The following is a 12,816-nucleotide window of genomic DNA, read 5'->3' as shown; positions in this document are numbered from 1 at the left end:
AATACCAACATGGCCTTAACTCACAAAAGTAAGGCTATTCCTGTTTTTCTTTCTCAAACAAGGTCATTTAAAGAGATATATGCATGGAACCTTCTTAGAATTGATATATATGAAGGACAAAGGAGTTTGAACTTGTTTTGACTGAAGGAATTCATTTTATAGCAAAAATACCAATATGGCCTTAACTCACAAAAGTAAGGCTATTCCTGTTTTTCTTTCTCAAACAAGGTCATTTAAAGAGATATATGCATGGAACCTTCTTAGAATTGATATATATGAAGGACAAAGGAGTTTGAACTTGTTTTGACTGAAGGAATTCATTTTATAGCAAAAATACCAATTTGGCCTTAACTCACAAAAGTAAGGCTATTCCTTTTTTTCTTTCTCAAACAAGGTCATTTAAAGAGATATATGCATGGAACCTTCTTAGAATTGATATATATGAAGGACAAAGGAGTTTGAACTTGTTTTGACTGAAGGAATTGGTGTTTATTAGCAAAAATCCGAATTTCGTCTTAATTCCACATAAGAAGGCTATTCTTGTGTTTCTTTCTCAAACAACGTCATTTAAAGAGGTTAATGCATGGAACCTACTTAGATTTGATATATATGAAGGACAAAGGAGTTTGAACTTGTTTTGACTGAAGGAATTCATTTTATAGCAAAAATACCAATTTGGCCTTAACTCACAAAAGTAAGGCTATTCCTGTTTTTCTTTCTCAAACAAGGTCATTTAAAGAGATATATGCATGGAACCTTCTTAGAATTGATATATATGAAGGACAAAGGAGTTTGAACTTGTTTTGACTGAAGGAATTGGTGTTTATAAGCAAAAATCCGAATTTCGTCTTAATTCCACAAAAGAAGGCTATTCCTGTGTTTCTTTCTCAAACCATGTCATTTAAAGAGGTTAATGCATGGAACCTACTTAGATTTGATATATATGAAGGACAAAGGAGTTTGAACTTGTTTTGACTGAAGGAATTGGTGTTTATAAGCAAAAATCCGAATTTCGTCTTAATTCCGAAAAAAAAGGCTATTCCTGTGTTTCTTTCTAAAACAACGTCATTTAAAGAGGTTAATGCATGGAATCTACTTAGAATTGATATATATGAGGGACAAAGGAGTTTGAACTTGTTTTGACTGAAGGAATTCATTTTATAGCAAAAAGACCAATTTGGCCTTAACTCACAAAAGTAAGGCTATTCCTGTTTTTCTTTCTCAAACAAGGTCATTTAAAGAGATATATGCATGGAACCTTCTTAGAATTGATATATATGAAGGACAAAGGAGTTTGAACTTGTTTTGACTGAAGGAATTGGTGTTTATAAGCAAAAATCCGAATTTCGTCTTAATTCCGCAAAAGAAGGCTATTCCTGTGTTTCTTTCTCAAACAACGTCATTTAAAGAGGTTAATGCATGGAACCTACTTAGAATGTATATATATGAAGGACAAAGGAGTTTGAACTTGTTTTGACTGAAGGAATTCACTTTATAGCAAAAATACCAATTTGGCCTTCACTCGCAAAAGTAATCTATTCCTGTTTTTCTTTCTCAAACAAGGTCATTTAAAGATATTTATGCATGGAACCTACTTAGAATGTATATATATGAAGGACAAAGGAGTTTGAACTGGTTTTGACTGAAGGAATTCACTTTATAGCAAAAATACCAATTTGACATTAACTCTCAAAAGTAAGGCTATTCCTGTTTTTCTTTCTCAAACAAGGTCATTTAAAGAGGTTTATGCATGGAAGGACAACGGAGTTTGAACTTGTTTTGACTGAAGGAATTGGTGTTTATAAGCAAAAATCCGAATTTCGTCTTAATTCTTCAAAAGAAGGCTATTCCTGTGTTTCTTTCTCAAACAACGTCATTTAAAGAGGTTAATGCATGGAACCTACTTAGAATTTATATATATGAAGGACAAAGGAGTTTGAACTTGTTTTGACTGAAGGAATTCACTTTATAGCAAAAATACCAATTTGGCCTTAACTCGCAAAAGTAAGGCTATTCCTGTTTTTCTTTCTCAAACAACGTCATTTAAAGAGATATATGCATGGAACCTTCTTAGAATTGATATATATGAAGGACAAAGGAGTTTGAACTTTTTTTGACTGAAGGAATTCATTTTATAGCAAAAATACCAATTTGGCCTAAGTCGCAAAAGTAAGGCTATTGCTGTTTTTCTTTCTCAAACAAGGTCATTTAAAGAGATTTATGCATGAAACCTTGTTAGAATTGATATATATGAAGGACAACGGAGTTTGAACTTGTTTTGACTGAAGGAATTGGTGTTTATAAGCAAAAATCCGAATTTCGTCTTAATTCCGCAAAAAAAGGCTATTCCTGTGTTTCTTTCTCAAACAACGTCATTTAAAGAGGTTAATGCATGGAATCTACTTAGATTTGATATATATGAGGGACAAAGGAGTTTGAACTTGTTTTGACTGAAGGAATTCATTTTATAGCAAAAAGACCAATTTGGCCTTAACTCACAAAAGTAAGGCTATTCCTGTTTTTCTTTCTCAAACAAGGTCATTTAAAGAGATATATGCATGGAACCTTCTTAGAATTGATATATATGAAGGACAAAGGAGTTTGAACTTGTTTTGACTGAAGGAATTGGTGTTTATAAGCAAAAATCCGAATTTCGTCTTAATTCCGCAAAAGAAGGCTATTCCTGTGTTTCTTTCTCAAACAACGTCATTTAAAGAGGTTAATGCATGGAACCTACTTAGAATGTATATATATGAAGGACAAAGGAGTTTGAACTTGTTTTGACTGAAGGAATTCACTTTATAGCAAAAATACCAATTTGGCCTTCACTCGCAAAAGTAAGGCTATTCCTGTTTTTCTTTCTCAAACAAGGTCATTTAAAGATATTTATGCATGGAACCTACTTAGAATGTATATATATGAAGGACAAAGGAGTTTGAACTGGTTTTGACTGAAGGAATTCACTTTATAGCAAAAATACCAATTTGACATTAACTCTCAAAAGTAAGGCTATTCCTGTTTTTCTTTCTCAAACAAGGTCATTTAAAGAGGTTTATGCATGGAAGGACAACGGAGTTTGAACTTGTTTTGACTGAAGGAATTGGTGTTTATAAGCAAAAATCCGAATTTCGTCTTAATTCCGCAAAAGAAGGATATTCCTGTGTTTCTTTCTCAAACAACGTCATTTAAAGAGGTTAATGCATGGAACCTACTTAGATTTGATATATAAGAAGGACAAAGGAGTTTGAACTTGTTTTGACTGAAGGAATTCATTTTATAGCAAAAATACCAATTTGGCCTTAACTCGCAAAAGTAAGGCTATTCCTGTTTTTCTTTCTCAAACAAGGTCATTTAAAGAGATATATAAATGGAACCTTCTTAGAATTGATATATATGAAGGACAAAGGAGTTTGAACTTGTTTTGACTGAAGGAATTCACTTTATAGCAAAAATACCAATTTAGACATAACTCGCAAAAGTAAGTCTATTCCTGTTTTTCTTTCTCAAACAAGGTCATTTAAAGAGGTTTATGCATGGAACCTACTTAGAATGTATATATATGAAGGACAAAGGAGTTTGAACTTGTTTTGACTGAAGGAATTCACTTTATAGCAAAAATACCAATTTGGCCTTAACTCGCAAAAGTAAGGCTATTCCTGTTTTTCATTCTCAAACAAGGTCATTTAAAGAGGTTTATGCATGGAACCTACTTAGAATGTATATATATGAAGGACAAAGGAGTTTGAACTTGTTTTGACTGAAGGAATTCACTTTATAGCAAAAATACCAATTTAGACATAACTCGCAAAAGTAAGTCTATTCCTGTTTTTCTTTCTCAAACCAGGTCATTTAAAGAGGTTTATGCATGGAAGGACAACGGAGTTTAAACTTGTTTTGACTGAAGGAATTGGTGTTTATAAGCAAAAATCCGAATTTCGTCTTAATTCCGCAAAAGAAGGCTATTCCTGTGTTTCTTTCTCAAACAACGTCATTTAAAGAGGTTAATGCATGGAACCTACTTAGAATGTATATATATGAAGGACAAAGGAGTTTGAACTTGTTTTGACTGAAGGAATTCACTTTATAGCAAAAATACCAATTTGGCCTTAACTCGCAAAAGTAAGGCTATTCCTGTTTTTCTTTCTCAAACAAGGTCATTTAAAGAGGTTTATGCATGAAACCTACTTAGAATGTATATATATGAAGGACAAAGGAGTTTGAACTTGTTTTGACTGAAGGAATTCACTTTATAGCAAAAATACCAATTTGGCCTTAACTCGCAAAAGTAAGGCTATTCCTGTTTTTCATTCTCAAACAAGGTCATTTAAAGAGGTTTATGCATGGAACCGTCTTAGAATGTATATATATGAAGGACAAAGGAGTTTGAACTTGTTTTGACTGAAGGAATTGGTGTTTATAAGCAAAAATCCGAATTTCGTCTTAATTCCGCAAAAGAAGGATATTCCTGTGTTTCTTTCTCAAACAACGTCATTTAAAGAGGTTAATGCATGGAACCTACTTAGATTTGATATATAAGAAGGACAAAGGAGTTTGAACTTGTTTTGACTGAAGGAATTCATTTTATAGCAAAAATACCAATTTGGCCTTAACTCGCAAAAGTAAGGCTATTCCTGTTTTTCATTCTCAAACAAGGTCATTTAAAGAGGTTTATGCATGGAACCTACTTAGAATGTATATATATGAAGGACAAAGGAGTTTGAACTTGTTTTGACTGAAGGAATTCACTTTATAGCAAAAATACCAATTTAGACATAACTCGCAAAAGTAAGTCTATTCCTGTTTTTCTTTCTCAAACAAGGTCATTTAAAGAGGTTTATGCATGGAAGGACAACGGAGTTTAAACTTGTTTTGACTGAAGGAATTGGTGTTTATAAGCAAAAATCCGAATTTCGTCTTAATTCCGCAAAAGAAGGCTATTCTTCTTTCTCAAACAACGACATTTAAAGAGGTTTATGCATGGAATATTTTTAGAATGGATATATATGAAGGACAAAGGAGTTTGAACTTGTTTTGACTGAAGGAATTCATTTTATAGCAAAAATACCAATATGGCCTTAACTCACAAAAGTAAGGCTATTCCTGTTTTTCTTTCTCAAACAAGGTCATTTAAAGAGATATATGCATGGAACCTTCTTAGAATTGATATATATGAAGGACAAAGGAGTTTGAACTTGTTTTGACTGAAGGAATTCATTTTATAGCAAAAATACCAATATGGCCTTAACTCACAAAAGTAAGGCTATTCCTGTTTTTCTTTCTCAAACAAGGTCATTTAAAGAGATATATGCATGGAACCTTCTTAGAATTGATATATATGAAGGACAAAGGAGTTTGAACTTGTTTTGACTGAAGGAATTGGTGTTTATAAGCAAAAATCCGAATTTCGTCTTAATTCCACAAAAGAAGGCTATTCTTGTGTTTCTTTCTCAAACAACGTCATTTAAAGAGGTTAACACATGGAACCTACTTAGATTTGATATATATGAAGGACAAAGGAGTTTGAACTTGTTTTGACTGAAGGAATTCATTTTATAGCAAAAATACCAATTTGGCCTTAACTCACAAAAGTAAGGCTATTCCTGTTTTTCTTTCTCAAACAAGGTCATTTAAAGAGATATATGCATGGAACCTTCTTAGAATTGATATATATGAAGGACAAAGGAGTTTGAACTTGTTTTGACTGAAGGAATTGGTGTTTATAAGCAAAAATCCGAATTTCGTCTTAATTCCGCAAAAGAAGGCTATTCCTGTGTTTCTTTCTCAAACAACGTCATTTAAAGAGGTTAATGTATGGAACCTACTTAGAATGTATATATATGAAGGACAAAGGAGTTTGAACTTGTTTTGACTGAAGGAATTCACTTTATAGCAAAAATACCAATTTGGCCTAAGTCGCAAAAGTAAGGCTATTGCTGTTTTTCTTTCTCAAACAAGGTCATTTAAAGAGATTTATGCATGAAACCTTGTTAGAATTGATATATATGAAGGACAACGGAGTTTGAACTTGTTTTGACTGAAGGAATTGGTGTTTATGAGAAAATATCCGAATTTCGTCTTAATTCCGCAAAAGAAGGCTATTCCTGTGTTTCTTTCTCAAACAACGTCATTTAAAGAGGTTAATGCATGGAATCTACTTAGAATTGATATATATGAGGGACAAAGGAGTTTGAACTTGTTTTGACTGAAGGAATTCATTTTATAGCAAAAATACCAATTTGGCCTTTACTCACAAAAGTAAGGCTATTCCTGTTTATCTTTCTCAAACAAGGTCATTTAAAGAGATATATGCATGGAACCTTCTTAGAATTGATATATATGAAGGACAAAGGAGTTTGAACTTGTTTTGACTGAAGGAATTGGTGTTTATAAGCAAAAATCCGAATTTCGTCTTAATTCCGCAAAAGAAGGCTATTCCTGTGTTTCTTTCTCAAACAACGTCATTTAAAGAGGTTAATGCATGGAACCTACTTAGAATGTATATATATGAAGGACAAAGGAGTTTGAACTTGTTTTGACTGAAGGAATTCACTTTATAGCAAAAATACCAATTTGGCCTTAACTCGCAAAAGTAAGGCTATTCCTGTTTTTTTTCTCAAACAAGGTCATTTAAAGAGGTTTATGCATGGAACCTTGTTAGAATTGATATATATGAAGGACAACGGAGTTTGAACTTGTTTTGACTGAAGGAATTGGTGTTTATAAGCAAAAATCCGAATTTCGTCTTAATTCCGCAAAAGAAGGCTATTCCTGTGTTTCTTTCTCAAACAACGTCATTTAAAGAGGTTAATGCATGGAACCTACTTAGATTTGATATATAAGAAGGACAAAGGAGTTTGAACTTGTTTTGACTGAAGGAATTCATTTTATAGCAAAAATACCAATTTGGCCTTAACTCGCAAAAGTAAGGCTATTCCTGTTTTTCTTTCTCAAACAAGGTAATTTAAAGAGATATATAAATGGAACCATCTTAGAATTGATATATATGAAGGAGAAAGGAGTTTGAACTTGTTTTGACTGAAGGAATTCACTTTATAGCAAAAATACCAATTTAGACACAACTCGCAAAAGTAAGTCTATTCCTGTTTTTCTTTCTCAAACAAGGTCATTTAAAGATATGTATGCATGGAACCTTCTTAGAATGGATATATATGAAGGACAAAGGAGTTTGAACTTGTTTTGACTGAAGGAATTGGTGTTTATAAGCAAAAATCCGAATTTCGTCTTAATTCCGCAAAAGAAGTCTATTCCTGTGTTTCTTTCTCAAACAAGGTCATTTAAAGAGGTTAATGCATGGAACCTACTTAGATTTGATATATAAGAAGGACAAAGGAGTTTGAACTTGTTTTGACTGAAGGAATTCATTTTATAGCAAAAATACCAATTTGGCCTTAACTCGCAAAAGTAAGGCTATTCCTGTTTTTCATTCTCAAACAAGGTCATTTAAAGAGGTTTATGCATGAAACCTACTTAGATTTGATATATAAGAAGGACAAAGGAGTTTGAACTTGTTTTGACTGAAGGAATTCATTTTAGAGCAAAAATACTTATTTAGCCTTAACTCACAAAAGTAAGGCTATTCCTGTTTTTTCCCTCTCAAACAAGGTCATTTAAAGAGATATATGCATGGAACCTTCTGAGAATTGATATATATGAAGGACAAAGGAGTTTGAACTTGTTTTGACTGAAGGAATTGGTGTTTATAAGCAAAAATCCGAATTTCGTCTTAATTCCGCAAAAGAAGGCTATTCCTGTGTTTCTTTCTCAAACAACGTCATTTAAAGAGGTTAATGCATGGAACCTACTTAGAACGTATATATATGAAGGACAAAGGAGTTTGAACTTGTTTTGACTGAAGGAATTCACTTTATAGCAAAAACACCAATTTGTCCTTAACTCGCAAAAGTAAGGCTATTCCTGTGTTTCTTTCTCAAACAACGTCATTTAAAGAGGTTAATGCATGGAACCTACTTAGATTTGATATATATGAAGGACAAAGGAGTTTGACCTTGTTTTGACTGAAGGAATTCACTTTATAGCAAAAATACCAATTTGGCCTTAACTCACAAAAGTAAGGCTATTCCTGTTTTTCTTTCTCAAACAAGGTCATTTAAAGAGGTTTATGCATGGAACCTTCTTAGAATGTATATATATGAAGGACAAAGGAGTTTGAACTTGTTTTGACTGAAGGAATTGGTGTTTATAAGCAAAAATCCGAATTTCGTCTTAATTCCGCAAAAGAAGGCTATTCCTGTGTTTCTTTCTCAAACAAGGTCATTTAAAGAGGTTAATGCATGGAACCTACTTAGATTTGATATATAAGAAGGACAAAGGAGTTTGAACTTGTTTTGACTGAAGGAATTCATTTTATAGCAAAAATACCAATTTGGCCTTAACTCGCAAAAGTAAGGCTATTCCTGTTTTTCTTTCTCAAACAACGTCATTTAAAGAGGTTAATGCATGGAACCTACTTAGATTTGATATATAAGAAGGACAAAGGAGTTTGAACTTGTTTTGACTGAAGGAATTCATTTTATAGCAAAAATACCAATTTGGCCTTAACTCGCAAAAGTAAGGCTATTCCTGTTTTTCTTTCTCAAACAAGGTCATTTAAAGAGGTTTATGCATGAAACCTACTTAGAATGTATATATATGAAGGACAAAGGAGTTTGAACTTGTTTTGACTGAAGGAATTCACTTTATAGCAACAATACCAATTTGGCCATAACTCGCAAAAGTAAGGCTATTCCTGTGTTTCTTTCTCAAACAAGGTAATTTAAAGAGATATATAAATGGAACCTTCTTAGAATTGATATATATGAAGGAGAAAGGAGTTTGAACTTGTTTTGACTGAAGGAATTCACTTTATAGCAAAAATACCAATTTAGACACAACTCGCAAAAGTAAGTCTATTCCTGTTTTTCTTTCTCAAACAAGGTCATTTAAAGATATGTATGCATGGAACCTTCTTAGAATGGATATATATGAAGGACAAAGGAGTTTGAACTTGTTTTGACTGAAGGAATTGGTGTTTATAAGCAAAAATCCGAATTTCGTCTTAATTCCGCAAAAGAAGGCTATTCCTGTGTTTCTTTCTCAAACAAGGTCATTTAAAGAGGTTAATGCATGGAACCTACTTAGATTTGATATATAAGAAGGACAAAGGAGTTTGAACTTGTTTTGACTGAAGGAATTCATTTTATAGCAAAAATACCAATTTGGCCTTAACTCGCAAAAGTAAGGCTATTCCTGTTTTTCTTTCTCAAACAAGGTCATTTAAAGAGGTTTATGCATGAAACCTACTTAGATTTGATATATAAGAAGGACAAAGGAGTTTGAACTTGTTTTGACTGAAGGAATTCACTTTATAGCAAAAATACCAATTTGACATTAACTCGCAAAAGTAAGTCTATTCCTGTTTTTCTTTCTCAAACAAGGTCATTTAAAGATATGTATGCATGGAACCTTCTTAGAATGGATATATATGAAGGACAAAGGAGTTTGAACTTGTTTTGACTGAAGGAATTCATTTTAGAGCAAAAATACTTATTTGGCCTTACCTCACAAAAGTAAGGCTATTCCTGTTTTTCTTTCTCAAACAAGGTCATTTAAAGAGATATATGCATGGAACCTTGTTAGAATTGATATATATGAAGGACAACGGAGTTTGAACTTGTTTTGACTGAAGGAATTGGTGTTTATAAGCAAAAATCCGAATTTCGTCTTAATTCCGCAAAAGAAGGCTATTCCTGTGTTTCTTTCTCAAACAACGTCATTTAAAGAGGTTAATGCATGGAACCTACTTAGAACGTATATATATGAAGGACAAAGGAGTTTGAACTTGTTTTGACTGAAGGAATTCACTTTATAGCAAAAACACAAATTTGGCCTTAACTCGCAAAAGTAAGGCTATTCCTGTGTTTCTTTCTCAAACAACATCATTTAAAGAGGTTAATGCATGGAACCTACTTAGATTTGATATATATGAAGGACAAAGGAGTTTGACCTTGTTTTGACTGAAGGAATTCACTTTATAGCAAAAATATCAATTTGGCCTTAACTCACAAAAGTAAGGCTATTCCTGTTTTTCTTTCTCAAACAAGGTCATTTAAAGAGGTTTATGCATGGAACCTTCTTAGAATGTATATATATGAAGGACAAAGGAGTTTGAACTTGTTTTGACTGAAGGAATTGGTGTTTATAAGCAAAAATCCGAATTTCGTCTTAATTCCGCAAAAGAAGGCTATTCCTGTGTTTCTTTCTCAAACAACGTCATTTAAAGAGGTTAATGCATGGAACCTACTTAGATTTGATATATAAGAAGGACAAAGGAGTTTGAACTTGTTTTGACTGTTGGAATTCATTTTATAGCAAAAATACCAATTTGGCCTTAACTCGCAAAAGTAAGGCTATTCCTGTTTTTCTTTCTCAAACAAGGTAATTTAAAGAGATATATAAATGGAACCTTCTTAGAATTGATATATATGAAGGAGAAAGGAGTTTGAACTTGTTTTGACTGAAGGAATTCACTTTATAGCAAAAATACCAATTTAGACACAACTCGCAAAAGTAAGTCTATTCCTGTTTTTCTTTCTCAAACAAGGTCATTTAAAGATATGTATGCATGGAACCTTCTTAGAATGGATATATATGAAGGACAAAGGAGTTTGAACTTGTTTTGACTGAAGGAATTGGTGTTTATAAGCAAAAATCCGAATTTCGTCTTAATTCCGCAAAAGAAGTCTATTCCTGTGTTTCTTTCTCAAACAAGGTCATTTAAAGAGGTTAATGCATGGAACCTACTTAGATTTGATATATAAGAAGGACAAAGGAGTTTGAACTTGTTTTGACTGAAGGAATTCATTTTATAGCAAAAATACCAATTTGGCCTTAACTCGCAAAAGTAAGGCTATTCCTGTTTTTCATTCTCAAACAAGGTCATTTAAAGAGGTTTATGCATGAAACCTACTTAGATTTGATATATAAGAAGGACAAAGGAGTTTGAACTTGTTTTGACTGAAGGAATTCACTTTATAGCAAAAATACCAATTTGGCCTTAACTCACAAAAGTAAGGCTATTCCTGTTTTTCCTTCTCAAACAAGGTCATTTAAAGAGGTTTATGCATGGAACCTTCTTAGAATGTATATATATGAAGGACAAAGGAGTTTGAACTTGTTTTGACTGAAGGAATTGGTGTTTATAAGCAAAAATCCGAATTTCGTCTTAATTCCGCAAAAGAAGGCTATTCCTGTGTTTCTTTCTCAAACAAGGTCATTTAAAGAGGTTAATGCATGGAACCTACTTAGATTTGATATATAAGAAGGACAAAGGAGTTTGAACTTGTTTTGACTGAAGGAATTCATTTTATAGCAAAAATACCAATTTGGCCTTAACTCGCAAAAGTAAGGCTATTCCTGTTTTTCTTTCTCAAACAACGTCATTTAAAGAGGTTAATGCATGGAACCTACTTAGATTTGATATATAAGAAGGACAAAGGAGTTTGAACTTGTTTTGACTGAAGGAATTCATTTTATAGCAAAAATACCAATTTGGCCTTAACTCGCAAAAGTAAGGCTATTCCTGTTTTTCTTTCTCAAACAAGGTCATTTAAAGAGGTTTATGCATGAAACCTACTTAGAATGTATATATATGAAGGACAAAGGAGTTTGAACTTGTTTTGACTGAAGGAATTCACTTTATAGCAACAATACCAATTTGGCCATAACTCGCAAAAGTAAGGCTATTCCTGTGTTTCTTTCTCAAACAAGGTAATTTAAAGAGATATATAAATGGAACCTTCTTAGAATTGATATATATGAAGGAGAAAGGAGTTTGAACTTGTTTTGACTGAAGGAATTGGTGTTTATAAGCAAAAATCCGAATTTCGTCTTAATTCCGCAAAAGAAGTCTATTCCTGTGTTTCTTTCTCAAACAAGGTCATTTAAAGAGGTTAATGCATGGAACCTACTTAGATTTGATATATAAGAAGGACAAAGGAGTTTGAACTTGTTTTGACTGAAGGAATTCATTTTATAGCAAAAATACCAATTTGGCCTTAACTCGCAAAAGTAAGGCTATTCCTGTTTTTCATTCTCAAACAAGGTCATTTAAAGAGGTTTATGCATGAAACCTACTTAGATTTGATATATAAGAAGGACAAAGGAGTTTGAACTTGTTTTGACTGAAGGAATTCATTTTAGAGCAAAAATACTTATTTAGCCTTAACTCACAAAAGTAAGGCTATTCCTGTTTTTTCCCTCTCAAACAAGGTCATTTAAAGAGATATATGCATGGAACCTTCTGAGAATTGATATATATGAAGGACAAAGGAGTTTGAACTTGTTTTGACTGAAGGAATTGGTGTTTATAAGCAAAAATCCGAATTTCGTCTTAATTCCGCAAAAGAAGGCTATTCCTGTGTTTCTTTCTCAAACAACGTCATTTAAAGAGGTTAATGCATGGAACCTACTTAGAACGTATATATATGAAGGACAAAGGAGTTTGAACTTGTTTTGACTGAAGGAATTCACTTTATAGCAAAAACACCAATTTGTCCTTAACTCGCAAAAGTAAGGCTATTCCTGTGTTTCTTTCTCAAACAACGTCATTTAAAGAGGTTAATGCATGGAACCTACTTAGATTTGATATATATGAAGGACAAAGGAGTTTGACCTTGTTTTGACTGAAGGAATTCACTTTATAGCAAAAATACCAATTTGGCCTTAACTCACAAAAGTAAGGCTATTCCTGTTTTTCCTTCTCAAACAAGGTCATTTAAAGAGGTTTATGCATGGAAC

Source organism: Odontesthes bonariensis, chromosome 16 (assembly GCF_027942865.1).
Source record: "Odontesthes bonariensis isolate fOdoBon6 chromosome 16, fOdoBon6.hap1, whole genome shotgun sequence".
NCBI lineage: Eukaryota > Metazoa > Chordata > Actinopteri > Atheriniformes > Atherinopsidae > Odontesthes > Odontesthes bonariensis.
This window is presented reverse-complemented; position numbering follows the sequence as displayed.